Source organism: Apis cerana, linkage group LG7 (assembly GCF_029169275.1).
Source record: "Apis cerana isolate GH-2021 linkage group LG7, AcerK_1.0, whole genome shotgun sequence".
In the NCBI taxonomy this organism is placed as follows: Eukaryota; Metazoa; Arthropoda; class Insecta; order Hymenoptera; family Apidae; genus Apis; species Apis cerana.
The window spans coordinates 10,042,802-10,064,587 of NC_083858.1; the positions used below are offsets into that span (position 1 = coordinate 10,042,802).

At 39.5% G+C, this 21,786-nt stretch overlaps 1 protein-coding gene and 1 long non-coding RNA gene across 2 annotated transcripts in view; one reads left to right on the plus strand and one right to left on the minus strand.

The window, feature by feature from the left end:
• LOC107999229 (UPF0489 protein C5orf22 homolog) overlaps nucleotides 1–21,786 on the plus strand; it is a 761,052-nt gene that overhangs the window by 703,399 nt on the left and 35,867 nt on the right. The window lies entirely within an intron of this gene.
• Nucleotides 1–21,786, minus strand: part of LOC114577724 (uncharacterized) — a 162,589-nt gene that overhangs the window by 73,347 nt on the left and 67,456 nt on the right. Inside the window, exon 3 of the long non-coding RNA XR_003698010.2 lies at nucleotides 2,965–3,151. This is a non-coding gene — a long non-coding RNA (uncharacterized LOC114577724). The remainder of the gene's footprint in view (nucleotides 1–2,964; nucleotides 3,152–21,786) is intronic.

The following is a 21,786-nucleotide window of genomic DNA, read 5'->3' on the forward strand; positions in this document are numbered from 1 at the left end:
TTAAATCCATTTCAAGATCGAAATGTTCGGGAAATATAAGAAACGGGAGAGGAAGGAATTTCTGTGTGTTCGAAATCTGTGGAAGAGAGGGTTCTGTGCGTTTTTCTGTGAGGGCGCGAAAGACACGGCCCCGTTATCCTGCGGGATAGGGAACGGAAGGCCAAGGAAGAAGTGGGGCCAGACAGGGCGGAAGAAAGGAGAGCAGATTGGAAGGAAGAAGAGGGGGGGGAGAGAGGGAGAGAGGGAGGGCCGTGGCATGCGATTAGCGTTTGATACCGCGTGCCAACGTCCTGAGGGTTGGAGTGGTAGCAGACAGCCAGACAGACGTATAATTTTGGGGATAAGATCTAAAACATTGCTCGAGACCTTGCTACAGACGGAGAATACACGGCAAAAGGGGTTCGCGGCACCATGTGTGGAACGGGATACGAGCCAGGATGCCGTTTACCAAAAAAGATTTCACCTTTTATCCTCGTTTTATCTCTAATGCACGGGATAACGCTCCGATCTCACGCTGCGCGATTCCAATCGTTCGACTCGGAGGATTCTCGCTTTCGTGGTTGTGCTTTCATTTCACGCGGTAAATTCGAATTAATTCGTGATGAAAATTTAGTTATATAAATGTAATTGATCCCATCATCAATTGAAATTGCTGCTATGAATGCTATCTGATGACACGCAATGAAATTTTTCTGTGGATCAAAATTTCGGGAGATTCATAGATCGTTCCAACGTATCTGTCGTTTCTATCGTATTAATTAATAGAATTCAAGAATTAAAATTATATTACGTCTAAAATATTTGTTTATGCAAAATTCGAATGTACGCAAAAAGTTATTACAATGCAAAATACGAGAATAAATCTTGTTTCTTCAATTCATTTCAAAAAAAAAAAGAAAAGAAAAGAATTAGAACTTGGCCTAAAAATCGGTTTAACAACAACTTGAAAACACGTAAATTTTCCAAATACTTTAAAATTTTACTTCTCAACATGGCGTGGAACAACGATCGAAGAGGGTGAACAAAAAGAAAGAAGCGAAGAAGCGGGAAAGAGCGGCGTATATCAGCGGGTCATTAAACACAGATAGGGTCAACCCACTGCATATGTCGTGGGCCCACTGCACGTCTCTTCTGCCTTCTGACTGTCTGTTCGCCGCCAGCCTGGTTTTAGTTAGTTAACGTGTATGCAAACCCAGGTAGAGGAAGAGGAGAGTCGCTCTGATTATTTATGTGCCATACCTTCCCCTCCCCCCCAGTTTCAACCCTTTTTTCAACCCGTCGAGTGTGTCCCGCTCAGTGGCGCAGGGCGAGCGGCGGCGAGAGAAGGGTGTGCCAACCGACACGGGCGGTTTTTCTCTCCCGTTTGCTTTTTATAGATAGTAAAAAAATATTATAATCTATGCTTCGATGGAAAAGAAAAATATAATTCATTATTCGGGCTGGTATACAATGGGTACGACAACGGGGTGCCCCGCAGGGTGAATCCCGCCCGCCTTCTGCCAAAGAAGAAGGGTTGAGAGGCTGCCTACTACGTGGATACGTACCTAACACCGTGAAAGATAAAAGTACGCCGCGAAGAAACTAATATTTCATCTTCTAAATCCTTTTTTTCCCGAGGTATTGGCTCGAAATGCGGGGAAAATTTAAGATTAAATTATCCGTCTGCATTCGATTGCAAATATTTTGATGATAAATAAATGATAAACTTTTAATCGAAATATTATTAAATATTGTTTATTGTAAATAGTCTAAGAATTTATATTTTCGAATGATCAATCTCCATTAAAATAAGTGCTGAAATTATTTTATGTTGGAATAAGAATTTTCAAAACAATTTCTCAGAAAATTGCTTCTCGATTGCATATATGAATAATTGATAATAATTTGATCGTATCTGTGCGATGAAATATTCAAAATTTTCAAGACGATTCATTAAGGAAAATATAAAAATCGAAGAAGAAGAAAATTCGACTGTGGTATATTGTACAGCTTACTTCCCTTTCGTAATTACACATGCATAAAGTACAATGGAAAGGTAGAGGGGGAGGAGGAGGGAGGGGGTTAAAGGGTTAAAGAGGGTAGCGAGAGAGGGGGTTTGATGAGTGCAACCGGTGTCTTCCTCCCCACCCTCTGTCCCCGACAGCCGACAAAACGGCCTCGTGGATTCTTGTCATCGGAAACGTGTCAGTTTAACACGAAATCTCGATCCAGCAGGACCAAAAAGCCACATGGGCGAGAGTGAGAAGGTAGTAAGAGAATCGTACACACTTTTACTCCCGATTGCGATACGCGTGTCAAACGAGAGGATAATCGTACGTGAACGACATTTCTTAAAATAATTGAACGAGATATTCGATTTGAATTTGAACGTTTAATATTAAAACCCAATCTCAACGCCGCGATCAACTATTCAAAATAATTGAAATTTCCGTGAAAAAAGTTTAATCGAACGAGAAACTTGGTCGACCGTTAAACCGTTTGATATTAAGAAATTGTCTGGTTGATTAAAAATCGGATGAAAAAACGGATGAAGTGAAATGGCAAAGTGAATGATCCAGTTTAGATCACGATCGCGACCGTCGACTAGTTTCCCTCGGAATAATTCCAGTTTCTAAATTAAAGATTCCGTTTCCGCCTCGACTCGGCCGTAATGCGTTTATCAATTTCTGTGCTCGGTCCTTCGACTCCGCCCCTCGTCCAAGAAAATCGTATTTATTACTCGCGCAAAGGTATAACCGTTTAGCCTCGCGTCCCATAAACATCGTAAATAAATATTCCAATACGTTCGTCTCGCCGTCACCCATCGATTTCAACAGATCTTTTCGACAGAAAAATCTTCCCTTCGTCCAAAAAAAAAAAAGAAAAAAAATTTTCCACGCGTCAAAACTGTCCAAACACGTGAATTCAATACGTATATATACACGATATAACAAGGAAAAAGAATTTCATTTGAACAACACTTACCATAATTCTCGATCACTTACTCGATCGTCTCGATCCTTCCTGTCGTCGATCTTCCTTTCTTCGAATCGAATTCGTACGCGTGCAACGTCCAAACGAGAACACCGTTTGATTTTTTCGAAACACCGTCGGTATATCGTCGGAAATGAGGGTAAATAACAGAGGCGAAAGTGCGATGCGGGCGTAGTAACTGAAAGAGAAAGTGGAAATGAATGAGCGGCGGTGGTGGAGAGGGTGGAAGGGAGGGTGGATGATTAAGAGGCGGGAGGGTTGCTCGCGGAGAGGTGGCGGCCGTGACGTAATTAATTCGAGGGATGGTGGTCGACGCGTACAGCGCGAGAGGGAAACAATCAGCTGTTGCCTTCTCTCGGAGACTGACTCTGTGTCGGACGAAAACAAAACATCCATCGATGTCTCTCTCTCTCTCGATATAAATATTTGAACCGTTCTCACCAATCTTACTTAAAGATATTTATATATATATAAAACATAGAGGATTTTTAAAAATTAATCTCGAAAAGACGAGGATTAAGAGAATAATTCGTGTTGATGAAAGTTGACGAAGTCGTAGAAGAGAAGAGAAAGAAACTTCACTTCACTTTATCGTTATTGATCGTCAAAATGAAGGATCGTAAATTCGCAATGAATTTTGAGAAATTTTTAATTGAATGAAATGGAGATGAGTCATTCGATGAGTCGCGCTATATTATTATAATCCACTGAATATCGAATATTCACGACGCTCGTGCGTGAGTGGGAGATGGTTGGTCTCGAGGTGATTTGAGGAGAAGAAAGGAGGAGAGGATGGAACGATGTGTCGGGGCGAAGGCGTAGAAAGGACTGAGAGTGGATCCGGGACCGAATCCTACCATCTCGAAGGACCGTCCGACGGGAACTGTACCGTCGAACGTCGCGACGCCGGCGTCTGCGTCCCATCTGCCTATATATATATATATATATGTTCATCGTTGGACGAATATACACGCGCACACGGTCCCGCTTTTATAATATAATATTTACATGTGCACGTGAAATATATTCGGGGAAAATGCGCGTGGAAGCCCTTTCGACGCCCCAATCAAATTCCACGGAAAAAGATATTCTTGTTTTCGCGATTCCATCGCTCTCCTTCGCGTTCTAGGGATACGTAAACCTTTTGTCCCTGTACTCTCTTTCGCTCGTTGTCGTGTCCCGACAAAATGATGGTGTTACGGATAATTAAGATATCGTTGGAGAAAATTTTATTTTTCACGATTTAAATTTAAACTTTTCGAAAAATATGCGCGATATCGTATATACGTCATATCGGAGTGAAACTCTAATATTCGAATCTTTGGTACAATTTTTATTATTTCTGAAAATTAAGAAGAAACGATGGGGGGAGGAGGGAGATGGGGAAATTTGGTTGAACGATCGTGGATCAAAATTTGTCGCTTTCCTTTTTGTCGCAGCCAATACTTTTCCCTCGAATCGCAGAGCACATCCCCTTTCCGCCCCCGTGACACGACGCCCCAAGAGAGCGTCGCGGCGCCTCTCCACGCAGGCGTCAAGATGGCCGCTGCTTCTCGCCTCCATCCAGGCTAGATTCTCCTTCGTTTAACTCGTACCAGTAATTAATAAAACGCCGTTAAGTGCTTTTGTGCCACTCGCGATCCCGCGTCGAGCATCCTCGAGCGGAGGAGGAACGTTTGTCGTGTGTCGTCATTTCCGTAATTTTGTTCCTCGATACACTCGTTTCGAAGGGAATGGTGAAGTGTTTCGATCGACAAATATTTCTGCGAACGAATAAATTTTCAAACGTTCGGGAAAATTTCATTCAATCGAGCGTTCTTTGTCTATTCCACGTATATGAAATTCGTGGTTAAAAGAGGAGGGCTACGGAGAATACTCGTGGCCCAGTTTCTTATTTGTGAGAGGGAACGCTTGTTTTCGGCGATCAATAATTTGCGAGGAATAAATGCACGTTCGTCCGTGAAAGACGGTGACCCAATTTTTGTGAAAAAAAAACGAGGATTGGTGAATGGAAGATATATTTATATCCTGATTTAAATTTATAGTGTTGCCTTATCGAAATTTAATCCCGTATAACGTATTTCATTAAAATAAAAATTCTTAGCGTGGGGGATAAATTCATGTTTCACATTAAAGTTGGACCGAAACATTTTACAATTTCATTTCGTGTATAATCACTTTTTTTAAAACGATTAATCTTAAATCTTTGTCGCAAAAAATGTCAAATTGGTTAATGGAAGCGACAAAAATATTAACGAAAATAATAAAAGAACAGTAACTCGTCGCTCGTCGCTTTTCTTCAATTTCTTTTTCTTTTTGTTACACCAAGACGAATTTTATCGCACAAAACATCCCACAGAACATCACCGTGATCACATCGACGTGACGCAACAACTCCAAAAAAATTCGCATCATGTCAACAACCCCGTCTACATCCCTCGTGCACGTACCACAAAGGGTGTCTTTTTTTTTTGTAAACCCCGTACACGATAAAAAAAAAAGAAGAAAGACTACGATGGAAAAAAAAACTCGTCGTTGAAACGGCACTTCATTAAAGCGGAGAGACGACTCGACTTAACCCCTCGTCGATAAAACTAACTCGCATCGCGCAGCCGGCTGGTCGTGTATGCAAATCACTCGCGTGGGGTTCTTCCTCTTCCGTTCTCTTTCTCTCCTCTCTAACGAACCTTCTCTCTTCCTCTTTAACCCTACGTAGTCTCGTTATTTTTTTTTTTTTCTTCTTCTTCTTTCCGTTTGGCCACGTTTCTTTCTCTAACTTTCGGGGGTCTCCTCTTTCGTACGGTGCCCCATGACGGAAAAAATACCGAATGGCGGGCTCAAAGAAGGAAGCTCATTATTATTTTCACTCGTGATAGGGGCACTGGGTTCGAATTGGCGGCCATCATGCACGCTCACCCCTCCACCGAGCCGGCCCTCGATTGTTTATAAGGGTGTAGTTTTGCATCGATGGGCGGTTCGCCTCGATTCGAAACGGATTCCTCGCGGATTGACCACGTAATTTTCGATGATTTATGAATTTTTGTTCGCGCGATATTCCCTTGATAAAATTTTTCCTGAAACGAAACGTTCGTGATATTAGAATTAATTGTATTTAATATTTTTGAGTCGTATGATTATATCGCATAAAGCTATCTTTAATTTCCTTCTTCTTGAATGAAAATTTGCCACGTGTCTGTAATTCGAATTTGTCATATCCGGTTCACGATTCGAATCGCTCAATCACTTTCACATTTATTTGGAACTGCGATAGTTGATTTGTTGGTAAAATTTTTTCAAAAATTCCAATTATTATCTTTTCCTGTAATATAAAAGTTACTTACTGTTTTATACTTTTGTGATTATTTATATTTATTAATAAACTAGTTTATTATCACTTTTCTTTTATCGATAATTCTGTTACTATTCGTGTGATCATACATACTTTTATCGACAAAATAATTCAAATTCGCTTACTATAAACGTACAATATTTTATATAACCTGCGCACATAATAATTCAAATAAAACATTCCCTAATAACACATGCAGAACAACACGGTTTAAAATATAAGACGATTAAGATCCCCGAGTTTCATCAATTTGTCCCACTTCCGGCATGGGAAAGGATGTACGAGTATCCAAGGCATGCCGGAAAGAAAGTCATTCTATGTATGCAAGTTCTCTTCTCACACGAGAGAAATCGTTCGATAAATCAAATCAGAGAATCATTGTGGGCCTCAGGTAGGTCGTCAGAATGGCAGCGCGCAGAGAAGAAGAGGAAAGACGCGAGAACTTTTTATGAGAAAGAGAGAGAGAGAGAGAGACGTGAGAATGAAAAGCGCGAGGAACGATATTCAAATTTCGTACCCTCGTTAGCCCCGAAAATCTCAATGTGCAATAATTTATCATCGGGCCCCGCTGAGGTGAGCGGCCGCACAATACCGACTACCTGCATGCATAATTTATGCCGATGATTTTCAAGGAAGCGGACGGGGCCCAAGGAGGAAAGGGTTGCTCCGTATCAGGACCGTATCCTCCATCTCTCCGATCTATCTCTCAAAATGTAAACTGGTAAATAGTGTGGAAAAACTTTGGAAAATTTTATCAAAGATTGAGAAACTTCTCTGTGAACTGTATTCTTTGTATCTTTGATTCAATCACCAAGAAATTTGGGAAGAGATAAAAATATTTATGGAAATAGAAATAAAAAAGAGGAACAAGTTTTACTTTTCTTATGCAAACGAGAAAAATTAATTGGCAATTGGTATCGTTGATGTATAATTTAATAATCATAAAATCATTGTAGATAGGTTGGATATAGGGTTGGATTAATAAATATCGAATTAAATTTTATGTAATTCCGATATTAAGATATTTCAAATAGTTATTACATTATTATTGGCACGAATATCATTAAATTATTATTTTCGCAAAGAATTTCACTGAAAATTTAAAAAATTAACGACGAAGTAAGAAAGTAGGATAAACGGATTATTCTATTTTTATAAACCAGATTTGGAGCCAGGCTGATACGGTACTGGCCTAATTCGGTTGCCCTCTTCCGGATGGGCCATTGTCAGGTAATATGCATATGCTCTAGATCGTGTCACAGACATGTACCTGCCGGTTAGGAAAGGAGCGTTCTACCCTTCTTTTTTTTTATTATTTTTTTCTTTTTCCATCGAGCGAAGGAGACCTCTTTTTTTGTGAAGGATGAAAGGAAAAAAAGAGAGAGAAAGACGTCCCCGTGATTCGGATGCGAGGCAAAAACCTACCCCCGTGGTCCCATCCTGCTTTTTCATGGTGAAAAGACGTCCGATGGGGGTCGATTCAATGCTCTTCTAATTATATGCAAAGACGTACGAAACTACCTATGTACCCTGCCAGGATTTACATAAGAAACCGAGCGATACGCTTACGTAACGTACAAACCATATCCGGAAATGCGCTTGCGGATGTTGAGAGCGTATTGAACGTAAGAGACGACGACTCCTTCGATATTATTTGGTCCGCTACGAGAAACGAGATTTTATGCAAGATTAATTTAATTATTTCCTTTCTCTACACGAATAATAAATTTCCATCATCATTTTTAAAAAAAATAAAAGTCAAATTCTTGTTTTAAAATATTTGCAAAACGTAGCTTAAAAGTTTCTCTGAAAAAAGTGTTTTCAAGAATCGTCAACAAGTATACCTTAATTTAAACGCGTTTGTTTCACAATCGAAGAATAATTCCGTGAAAAAAATAAAAAAAAAATAACAATAAAATGCAATTGTAACAAATATAAATGGCGAAACTTGGTAACAATAATCGCGAGCAACGACGAAACAATTCTCTTCCGAACGAGGCGAAAGAGAATTATCATCACCCTTCCTCCGAATCGATTGGACGCGATTCAAAATCGAGGGGCCGGCTAAAAATTGGCAGTGATCTTTCCTTCCATCCGTTCCCCCGTTCGTGAACCGCGAACGAACATCTCCCGTCTCGGTCGCTCCTTCCCTCGCCCCAATGCGGCCATCTCGCTTGCACCCAAAGCGAGAGAGATCGCGCCACGAAATCATCGTCCTGCATCCTCTCCATCGGTTTCCTCCGCTTATATACGTACATACATAATATATTACGCGTATACGCGCGCGCACACAGATGCGCCGCGGTATAGGCAGGCGAGGAAGAGAGGGGAGGTGGGGGGAGGAGAGGAACAGGTACTATCGATGCATGTATGAGTTATCGTCGGGGCCCAAATTGCTTGCCAACCGGTGATGTAGAGCCCCGGGCCGAAGATTTATTTCTTCGAGGGTAGGACAGAGAGGGAGGACGGAGAGGGTGGGATTCTGGTGGAAACCAGAATCACGATGCGCCATGCCAGCATGGATCCTCGCGCGAGCGGAAGAGGTTTCGAGGAGGAGTGTGCTTGCTGCTCTATGGTATTATCTTCTTCTCGGTGACGTCGAGGCCAATTTCACCAGGAAATTCTCTTTTTTCTCTTTTTCTTTTTCTTTTTTTTTTTTTTTTGTTTTACAGCGTGCCACGATCTCTCGAAAAGTAACTCTCTCTTTGAGTCTTTCTTTCTTTTTTTCTTTCTTTTCGTTCGATACGATCGAAATTGGCCTCGATTGGAGTCGATCTTTCTGTTCGTCTTGGAGGAGGGATTGTTCTCCAACCCCCGTTCTTTTCTCCTCACCTTCACTATTGTGAAACTACCCCTCCCCTCTCCAAATAAATCGAGCGACTATCTATGGAAAAATTGATAAAAGTGGAACCGGTGATCGAAACGATACGTGGATGTTGTGGCGGAGTTCTTTTTTTTTTTTTCAGAGGAAGATTGTAACGTGCACGCACAACCGTATGGATGTAATCCGTTGGCGAATAACGTTCTTTGATGTCGTCCTTGAGGAATCCTGGAACGGTGGCAGGGAATATCGATATTCCACGGTTGTATCGCACGAAATTTCAAGCATGGCCGAGCCGTTTGATGACAAACGCACCCTCGCACGCAGGGGGTGGAAATCGAAATGCGTCCACCCCGTGGTACGCCATAGGGGGACGAATTCGACCAATTGATGGGTTTGGGGGCCGATGTCGATCAATCGGCAAACTCGTAGCTCAAAGCCAATGGCCATTCCTATTCCACTGACCCTGTTTGTTCGCCGCTTGTTTTACCGATCAATCGAGTTTCCTTTTCTCTCTCTCTCTCTCTCTCTCGCTTGCTCTCTATTTTTTTCCTTTTTTTCGTTTTTCATTTTTTCCCCTGCCGCGCACGATCGTCACGAAAATACTGCTATCACGGTAGGTATGAAATATGTGTTTTCAAAATACCGAAGCCTCTGTCGTTTTCACTTTTATTGCCGGCTTTTTCCGGGTAACAAAACTCTTCGATGGTTAAAAGCATCTTCAAAAATTGGAAAAATCTGTTCACCGATTCTCACCGTTTCCCTAGTGTTATTTGTCGCGCAATATCGCGCAATACTTTTTTCTCATCCTTCTTTTCGTAATTCTATTCCGAGAGCGCGATTTTAACAAAAACGTTACATATATATATATATTAATCTTCTAATAACAATCAATCAAACTAACAACGCTAGAAGAACGAATAGAATCAGTTAATGGATCATAATGGTCGAAAATTATCGCTGTGATAATTTTTACACTTAACGTCGTGTTATTATCGCGCGGGTAAGTAACGCCGTAACACATTTTCCTGGCCGATTAAAAAATTCCACGAGTATCGTTGGCTCAACATGGCCGCGTACACCGATGCCAAGGTAAACAAGAAAACCGATCCCTGGCTGCCTCCGACTTTGCGGCTCGTTTCGTACGAGGTACCCTTGGCCGGCGAGTTTGCTTTTGTACGTCGAATATCCGATGAAACGAGCCGTCCATTGATTCGATCGGACAGCAGCATCGCAGGTACATATCGCGTTCGTGGCGCCCTTCTCGCGCCCATCCGAACCCTATCTGGCTTCCGTCTCGTTCCTCGCACCATTTAAAACCCTTTGCCCGGCCTTAAAGCGACCTCTCTCGCTCTCTCTCTTTCTCTCTCTCCCCCTCGAACGTCGTTGGAAACGCGCGGCCACAATGCGGAATCCCACCGCCTTTGTACAACGCGTCCTCGCGAGCACAATACACTGCGGTTACCGCCTTAACCACCCCGTCGCCTCCTTTTTTCTCCTTTTCTCTCTTCTTCTTCTTTCCTTGTCCCTCTTTTTTTTTCACGGGCCGAGCCATGCGTGAGTTATTAGCATATGGTATCATATGTATTTTCGATGGATATCGGCCAGATAGGGAGATTTGCTCCACCGATTATCCGCCGATTTTTGGGTTTGTTAGTTGGGTGAACAGCATTGTTTCGTAGGTTTTTAACGAGTAAGTCTTATTGTCCGAGAGAGAGCAGTTGGTTGGGTTGAATTTTATTAATTCTTATTTACACATATACGTATGTATTCGTTTCTGAAAATAATAGCAATGTGTTCAAACGTGTGTGTATTGTTTTGATATTCGTTAATAAATATACTTACCTAGAATATAAAATATGAGATAAATTGATTCGAAATAAATATAGAGGAAGAGAAGGGAAGAGGTAATCGATTCTTCAAAATTGTTTCTCGACAGACAATTATTCGAGCAACGCGAGATTAGTCGAGACGCGCGTAACACAAAAATCCGTTGGCAACACGGCCCACCCCTTTTCATATCTCGTTAACCCCCTCGGGGAAATGCTGATTACCACAGGGAACAGGGATCTGCGATGGACGTAAATACAGCGCATTAAATATACGAGAAAATTATTTTTTTCCACGGGGAGGCCGCGCCAGAGATTTTAGAATCGGGGGCCCGGCCGGTGTCGTTCCCGAACGTAAGTCAAGTTGGTGTAATTTCATAGCGTGGCAGCGCCATCGCGAGAAATAAGCGTTTGGCGCCGCGTGCAGTTGATTGTGACGTATGATACTCGTACATTATGCAGCTCCGCGCTTCGTCTCGGTTTCGAGTTTCGACATTTTTCTCCGTGCTTTATTACACGCTCGAGATATTTCTGCCCCCGCAGCGATACATCCGCGGGGCGAATGGACACGAGGAGAGAGGGAGAGAGGGAGAGTTGAACACGCGTACTTCGCATGTCGGTGCATCTATTCGTATTTTATAATAGTCGTAAACAGGAGTGGGCCGTGCGAAATAAAACAAGAGTTATTATCCGCGGGATATTGCATTCCACGAGTCGCCTGTTTAAATCCTGTAATAGTAAAATTCGCATCCGATGGATGAATGTCTCGAGCCCGAAACTCGAGTTCGAAAGTCGAATTTAATCTCGAGTTAAACCTGTGCTCTTCGTTTGTTCACAGCGTGTTGGATTGTCATTGTCGCATTGAAATCTCTATTTTTGGATTTAATCGAATACATAAGGGTTCGATGATTTTTAAGTTCTTTCTTTTTATAAAATAAAAAGGAGGCATTTGATGACTTTTCCTAAGATTTATTAATTATTCCTACGTAGAAAGACGTGTATGTACACTTAAAACATTATAGTAATCAAGATGGGATAATTATTCTCTATATTTCTATCATCTTTTACAATTCTTTTCCAATAAAGTGTTATAAAATGTTTAAAGAAGAAAATCAAAAAGTATTGTTGCAGAGGGATGATAATTCTAAAAACTCCGTTGACACGTCAGACCAATCTAGTGGTGAATTTGTAAATGACACTAGCATGACGGAAGTTTGGGGTCGATAAAACAGCTCACCCTTTTCGACCCTCCATCGTATCGATGCGGCAGAATTCTTTCTTAAGGGGTAACTTTTTTTTTCGAAGCCAGCGACCCACTCGGTCCTGAACGGTACTAATGCGTTCCTTCAACCTCTCTTCCCTCCCTGGATTTCAACCCTGGATTTATAATTCTTCGAAAGGAGAAAAAAAAATATCCATTCGTAAAATTTCTTTTTTTCAATATTTTATTTCGGATTAATTAAATTATTTTCAATATATATCTTAAATAATTAACATAAATAAATATTTTCTGCTCGTATACTCTTTAATAAAATATATTACATTAATCATTAGAATGAAAACAGAATAAAATGTAAAAAATTTTGGAAGCTAGAATATATATATTCATTTGCGCCTAAGATTGAGCAACCAGACATTCTGTGACGAAGGGTGAGTTAAAGGGTGAGTCGACTCTAATATACATAATGTTCACTCCTAAGGTTAGGCAACCTGACAATCAACTATGTCACATAGGTATCGTAACGCGACAGCTCGCCTCCCTTAAACGTGTAATTATTCAAATTACCCCGCCCTAGAAAATTATCAAAAATTTCCAATTATTTTACGAAACAAACGCATCCTTCTTTATATATAAACCATTATTAATCTCTCAAAGATTCGCAAACTATCATATAAATAATATATCTTTTTGGAGAAAATAAAAAAAGCTCTCGGATCATAAATAATCATAAATCATAAATCAAGTTTAAAACTTTAGAAACGCTGTTAGACAACCGATGAATTTTACTCTCATTTTTCACCTCCCGCTATAAAACCATCGCGCATATTTTCGCACATAAGTGGTCCGGAAATTACGTCCTCGAAGGGAGGAAGTATAGGATACTTGTCGCATCCGCAAAAAGCACACTCGATTCCACGCCATGAAATTCGCAATTTCACGGAGCCGCAGAAATCTACGGGGTCGATCTCGAATCGTCTCGAATCGCGTAACGCGACGAGCCGCGGCCGGAATGAAAAGTTTTCGACAGTTGGAAAGCCTCGTTAGGAACAGATATCGGTTTGATAACTGTAGTAACGACATCCGGTCGAAAGGGATCATTTCCCTGGGACAAAAGAAAGTATTTATCGCATCCACGAAACGAGGGATGGACGGATACTTTTTGCCAGCGACTTTTTATTATTAGGCCAGGCTAGAACCCTTCATTACGTGGGACACTCTTTGTCCATCAGGGAGAGTGGTGGACCCTGGTACACCTTCGACCGTTCTTTTCCAAAAGGAAATGACCAAAGAAGGGGAGGGGGGCGAAGAATTCTTTCGAGACGACACGAGACGAAGGAAAAGTCGTTTCGCGTTTGAGACCCGCCGACAAAGACCACCGTTCATTTGGACTTTCTTAATGACGGGATCGTTAGCCCCTGATAGCCCAAAAGCTTTACATCCTTCTTTACGATTCGACGATCTTTGCCGCTTCGTTAACGGGAAGACTGGTGTGGAATTGGTTTGTGATGACTTTTCAAATTGCATGGAAAATTATTTGAGAGAGAAGAAATTTATTCCTTTATAGAAATATATTTATATGAAGTTTTGATGACTTCTTCCTCGATAATATTATATATATTATATACATATATAATTTAAGAAAAATGATATCTTGCCTCGAATTTCTTGATTAAAAATTCGCGTATCACAACAAACGGCAAACAATTTATAATCTGAATAATGAGAAACGATACAGAGTGGTTTCACGTACCACGCATATCCCGAATTCTATAAACGTAATTAGTTATATTTAGCTGAACATTGAGGGCGTTACAATGTTGTTTAACGCGAGCATTGGTATTTCAATTTTGCCCACTGCTTACTTATGGGATTGTTTGCCTCCATTTATACAACAACGTGTATCAACAGGAAACTACGACCGGATACCAAATAATTTGGCCATCGTTCCTCGTAAAGAGCACGCCCTAATAACCGTTAGCCGTTACATTATCTGTTTACTCGAAATGTCTAGTGTCCGCCTGCGTACTATTATATACTATTACACTTGAAAAACATAGTTCACTGATTATAGAAGATCACGTAGAAGATAGAAATCTATTTTTGTAAAAACATTATGAATTACAGAAAAAGGAAGTTATTGTATTTCCATTTGTTAAATCGTAACACGTATTGTTTTATTGTTTTACAATTCGAAGAAAATTTTGTAATAGTAACAAACTGAATTATTAAATATCGATATTATTCTATTAATTTGGTTGACAACATGTGAACACTTCTAATGAATTTATTAAATATGGAATTGGCAAATTTTGTTCATACGTTATGATAATATAAACTTAATTATCGGAAATGTCTCCATTATTCGATTAAGTCATATGAGAATTTGTAAACACAAATGTACATTACTGTAAAGTTATTATAAAACGGGATAATGTTCGAATACTTATTAGAATAATTGATATGAATCTAAATTGATCCTGATATCTGGACCAAACTCTACAATCTACAAATAATTTCTTAACTTTCATAAAATAAATCATTATTTTAAAATCACATATATCGTCACAATTTTACAATTTTTTTGGCTAGAAAAGTGACAATTCCCGGCGATAAACATCCCGTTTCCTATCAATCTATTTTCACAGCATTGAAACCGCAATGGCCGACTAGCGAGATAATGAGACGTCTCGATCTGCGATTGCGGGCGTCGAGATAGGGATATCGCGATTGGTAGTAAGAGGTAGCCGGGATTTATAATTGATGAGGGCTGTAGAACGACGCCGAGGTGTCGTTATCCACGCTGACAAGATAATACTCGCGAAAGCCGAGAGCTCTCTCTCTCTCTCTCCTCCTCCTTCGGCTTTCTCCTCCATCCTCGCCCTCCTTCTCACTTCTTCGTCCCTCTGCACACCCCTTCGCACTCGTCCCGCCTTTCTCACCCCGATAGCACTCCTATTTCCCTACGCTCGAGGGCCCTCTCTCACCTGACAGCCCTTCAAGGAACGACCGACTACCACGATAACGACCAGCCACTATATGCATGCGAATACATTATATAACGGCGACTGTTACGCCTACTGAAAAGTTCCTGTCGCCGTGCCGATGATTGGAAAGAGGAAGAAGAAATAGAGAGAAAAAAGAATATATATATATATGATCGTATCGAGGAATAATTTTAATGTCGGTTTAACGATGCCAGCGCCTCTATGGGGCGGATGGGAAAGCAGGATCATGGTCGTTGCAGTTTTGCAACGATTGCTATACAGTGAAATTAATTATTTGATATTATGTGTATATATATGAGAATATTGTATATAAGAAATTGATTTATATTTAATTTTAGTAATTAAAAATAATTCAAATGTTTTGTCTCTGGAATTGAATTAATGTGTGATAAATTTAGGAAGAAAATAATATACAAAAGAATTGTGAAATAAACGAGGTTCGCGAAATCGCGATGCAATCCATATTTCATTGAATGAGACGTAGCTGCGTAATAGGCATATCGGCTTTTGAGATCGGCTTTTCTTCATTTCAAGAACGAAAAGGTCCGAGATTGCCGCCATTTCCCAACGGAGCACCTTTGATAAGGAAGCTTCGAAGATTTATGTCCTCGGTAACCCCTCCTTTTCCCTTTTTGCCCCTCCCTTTTCAATCTCATACACTCTCACTGTTCCTGTATATCTAAGATATTTCACTCCTAATTACACGATTACCCTTAATACGTATTTCAATATGCGTAATTATACGAAATTATCGGCAGATACGGTAGAAGGAGAAAAGTATTAAAATTAAAATTCTAAACTGGAAATACAATATTTAATAAAACTTCTTCAATTTTCCAGATTTTTTGTAAAATTTTCCACGCAATAACTCGATACTGCTGGAATATTGACAACCCTATATCCACCCCTAATATGTGTATAACTAATAACGTACGATCTTATAATATCGTAAAATATTAATACAAAAGAATTATATTCAGTCGAGTGACCATGTTGCGAGATTATATTAACAACATAATACTCCTTTCATTAAATTCGTATTATCTTATCATTTTCTCATTACCCGCAAAAATGTCGTTCGGAATAATGTGAGAAAAAGCGACGAGAGAAAGAGAGGGGGGAGGAGAGAAACAGGGAGGAAAGAAGATGGGACAAGAAGACTGTCGAGAAGGGGGTCGCGAGTATTTCAGGGGAATTGGTGGAGGAGGAACAAGCTCGTTACCTCTTCCTGTTCCGTGGATAGAGACTCACCTTTTCCACGCCATCATCCCCACATCCTGTACCAACTACACCCCCGCGACCTCTCCTTTGCACGACCTCGCGCTTGTCCGATAAGGAATTTGATTTAAAAATTCCAACGACTCGCCCTTTTATGTAAATACACGTAGACGGTTCGACGAGCAGGAAAAATCAGCGGCAAAGGTGTCATCCCCCTCTACCCTCTCATTCCACCCTTACGACGCGGTAGTTATATTATTTTTCTTCTTCCCTTGCGAGGAAAAGAAATACTAACCGGATATATATATATATTAAATTCTTTTCATTACACATATTGTGACAAAGCCGAATGAAACGTAGATTCTTTTTTTCTTTTTTACCAATCGTATACTTTTAACGATCTTCTTCGTGATTATTTCGTTTAAATTAAAAAGAAAATAATAATCGAGTATTATTTTTCAGTTATATATCATCGTATCATATATATATATTAAAAATCATCAGACATTTTATTTCCTGCAAAATAGTGCACTCTTATATCTCGCGTTATCGAAAATAAAATAATTATCGAAGTTATTATCGATGAATGTTCCCCTTAACAGCGAGAAATTTCGCGTTTAATATGCATTACGGGGCGACATTACGGTCTCAACAACGATTTTCTCATCGTTGTTAAGAAAATTGTTGTGGAAAGTAGGAAATCTACTAAGGGTGGGCGGCTCGGTGGGAAATAATTCTACAATTATTCTAGGTTAAATTGTAAGAACGGGGCGTTGGTGGCGGGTTGGGTTGGAGAACGGCATCCATATTTATAAGGCTCGCATCGTGAATTCGTCAGCAGTTTCTTCTATAACGATTAACCCGCTCCTCTCCTCCTCTGTCTTCGTCCCATCGCCACGAATTTAATGAATGCCACGTTGCTTCTTTCTTGCTTTTCACTCGGTTACATAATCGGCATTATGACTTTCAACAAGGAAACGGATGAACGGAAGAATTTTCTATTAAATTTCATGTCTCTTGTAAATACCGTTTCAATTAACCCGTCCCCCCCGATTGGACCAATTTTAATTGAAGTATCCATTAAACGGTACGCCCCATGTACGCCCCGGTTATAATTTCGCTTCGTCTCGATTCGCGGATCGCAGACAGAAATAAAATAAAAAAAAAAAAAAAGAAAGGAAAAGAAAAGAAAAGAAAAAGAAAAAGGGAGAGGAAGCGAATGGGGAATATAAGATGGCGAATGTTACGTCTCGTTCAATGATTGTTTGAATTTACGAGTGTATTAACGATTCTACCAATTCATTCGACGTATCATATCGTAAGTTTCTTGTATTTGTATTGATTAATATTATTATTATTACCATGAGAAATTGCTACGAATATATCTACAGTGATAAAAATATAAATGTAGAAAAATTCTTTCCTCTAATTAATAATAATTAACGTCATGAAATATTATTTTTCACGCATCATAGATACATTTTCGTTGAAAATCGTTATCAAAATATTCAGCTAAATATTATATTAAATAAATAAAATTTATATTCCCATCAAATAGATATAATACGTATAAATATACACACACACATATATATATATATAATGTAATATTTATGAATACAAGAACCTTCCAATTGGATAGATTTGATTTAATCGCACATTTCTACTACCCTTTTGATATTTATCATAGCAAGATCGCGATAAATAAGCGAAAATTGATATCCCCCAAAAAATTGATGGATTACATCACCGATTGACCGATTGCGAGAATAGTCTGCCACTTCCGTTTCCCTTCGGGACAGAAAAATATTTTTCGAGGGTCCGATTGAAACGAACGGTTGGCGGAGCACGTCTAAAAACTTCCACTTTAATGGATCGAATATTGACGAGGAAGACGAGATGCTCTTTCCCGCGAAAAGTCCACGGTGGGAGGCACTTATGTCCTTTACGATGCTTCCATTACGGAGAACATTACGTGACGATGGAAGAAAAGGTGGGAAAGGGGATAGAGAAAGAAAGATGGGCTCGTCGTCGATGCGCACGCAAATGCGAGTACATAGGTACAATGTGGCGAGCAATTAACTTAATGTCTTGAAGCCATTAGCCTGTCGTCGTTGATGCGACGCTTCGTAAACAGTATCCGCTCGTCTTGATTGTGTACAGGACTTGTCGCGGGACGACAAAGAGGAGGGAGAGGAAGAGAGAGAGGAGGGGATTGAAAACGCCAATTCGCGATGCATGCATGCTGATTAATCGAAAATCGATCGAGGGACGGTTATTGACTCGAATTTTAGGCCTGTTTGCCGGAAAGCGCGAGTTAGAGTAATCTGATACGATCTTTGGAAATGCAATTGCGAGGAATGTCAGTATTTCTTTGATCTCCTATCTACGATATGTATATTAGTTATCCTCGATTTATTTCAACAATTGATGTAAAAATACAATTAGTAAAAATATTTGATTATATTTCATGGAGTAAAACGGTTTTTCAATTTTTCTTCTCGTCATTTTCTCTTCGATAAAATTTACCAAGAAGAAGATATATTAATTTTTGACAGGTACATTTATCATATCTTATAATCACACGTATATTTCACGACACAATTCAAAAATGTATCGTAAACAACAAATTAATTGAAATAAACAAATATTCCATTAAAACTTCCAACAAAATTTCCGACCCACCTTTCCTCCTCCTCCTTCGCGCGTCCGGTTTTTCACCTCATTCCCCTCCTCCTTTTTTCCCCTTCCTCCCTCCTCCCAACGTACGTGACCGCTTATATGGAGCCGTAAAAATAAATTTCCATACGAAGATGGCTATCTCGGCGAGAAAGAGCCGGTCTCGTCGCCGCTTCCGAGCTGGACACCGTCCAGCGCGATTCGTTGCGCTTAATGGGCCGCCTATCGTTACAGGGTGCATACACGGAGGTTTGAGGAACGACACGTGGGTGCAGGCGGTCACGTGCAAGTGCACGCAACCCAGATAGAGCGCACACTCGAGTGCACACTTTCACGTTCACCATCGGGATCACCTGCTGCCGCCTGTCCACATGTCGCCCGCAGGCAAAATCGCTCAACCGACACCGGGCCCATTCTCGGCCCAATCGTCTGTTCGATTACACCACTTTTCTTTTCTTTTCTCCTCTCTTCCTTTCCCTTTCTTTTTTATGCCTGCTCTTGGCTTTTCTCGAGCCAAGATGAGCCGACAAAAATTCCTCTTCCTCTTCGCTGTCAAACGTCCCCCTATCAGGGGAAGACGTATCAATTAATCTCTCGAAAGAGACGCGAACTCGGCGATTTTGTTCCATCTTTATGCTCTGCGCGCTTTTGGAAATTACGTTAACGTTGTGGATATTTTTTTTTCTTTTGTGAAACGATGATTTGCTGATCGAGAGGAGATTCGTGTTAGAGGAAATATTACTCGTTGATTATTAATAATATAGGATTTTTATTGTTATCCATAAAGAGAAATATATTGTTATATTATAAAATCGGCAAATAAGACACTTCTTATTTGATTGATTTAGATATTTCTAACATTTAAACGCGTATTTATTTAAAAATATTCTTTCGATTTCTGTTTCCTTTCATGGAAACGTAACATTCATCAAATTCTACCAACTCGAAAGAATCTTCCAATCGATCTCATCAATAATAATAGACTTCTGTTAATCTTTCTACTCATTTTCATCGTATCTATCCCATTCCAAGCCGACCTTGACTCGAATCGAACCCTAGTTCGTCCATCGTCCAACGCTAAATTAACGGCAGATCTTCACGGGCGGAAGAAGTCTACGTACGGTTTACCTGTTCTTCCTTTTTCGGCTCTCAAATTGATTGGTGAACCAATTAAGCTTGAAGAATCGGGGGCTCGCAAACGACGTTCGCACGCTCGGACGACTTTCGCGTTTATGTGCGCGGAAATTCAGAAACCGTATATATAACCGCTACGATAATATATAAAGTGTTTATATACAAGGATTTAATTTAAGAATTTATTATGTACGAACGAAAGTCGAATCGAGAAGAATTCGTACATATTGCTCGTTTGTTTTAATAAATTCTTTATTTATTGATAGAAAGAATCAATTTTCCGTGGTTTTTAATATTTTTTATTTGCAGAGATTTAAATTTTCGAACATTGAACCTATAATTTGGAATATTCATATGTTTTTTTTTTTTGTAGAAAGTGTAAATATTCGAACTCGTTCTTTTAAACATTGATTTATGGCAAATAAATAAATTTTTACATGTTTTTAAATACTTTTTTTTTCAAATAAGTAATAAATATGAAACAGGGAATAATTTTACTAAATTATTTATTTCATCTTTTTGTACTTTTATACTTTAATATCAAAATTGTTATTATTTTTTATCACTTTTGTTATGATATACAAAAATAATTTTACAAAATTATTGAAAAATATTCGTCTCTTCGTTTTTCCTTTAAAAATTGATCATATCATCTATATTTTCCTATTATTTTCCAAATAAAAATAAGATTAGAATATACATTCACATAAACTTTTCTCGTTTAATTTCTATTTCTAAATATTAAAAAAAAAAAAAAGCGTCCCGTACACGTGTGTGTACACGCGTGGCTGGGCCACTGCCTCTGTGTCTGGTCCTTTTAGAAGACGATCTTCCAGGCGATTTGCTCCCGACACCGGTCCTGAAGTGGATCGGTGTCCGTTCTTCAGGATTCCGCCAGATTGAGCCTCCTTTATGGTTCAACTCACGCCACAAGACTCGGTTATGCCTCGCCTCCCAGTCTTTCCGTCCGCCACCTCTACATTTTCTTTATACACTGACTGAGACAACGACTTTGTTGCACGCTCCTCTGACTCGTAGTCGCAGATTCCCTTTGACCGGTCGATCAGGCTTCACGCCAACCGAAAAGTCGGAAAGAACTTGTTTTCCCTTGAACGATTATATTTTATATCGAGCTTCGATGTAAGTACGTGTATGAGTACGTATTACGAGTATTTGCCTTCTATTATTTTTTTCTTTTTTTTTGGTGGAATGATAGTTTGAAAGAAATTGTGACAATTGAATTAGAAAATGAGATGAATATCGAAATTATTGATACACGTGTATAATTATATTTATGGAATAAATGTAAATTCGAAAGAGATAAGAGAAAGAAAAATTTTACAAACAATTATGATAGTGATAAAACGTTTTCAAGAGATTTGAGAATATCTTTTTATTATAAGAAAGATATTACTAAATTAAAGTAACTTTTTTTTTTATTCTACGATAATTTTTAATAATTTTTCCCAATATTTCATAAAACAAATTGCATCTTCGAGATGTGATGGGACAACAAAATGAGGAATTCGAAGCGAAGCAGGTAAATAAAACGGAAA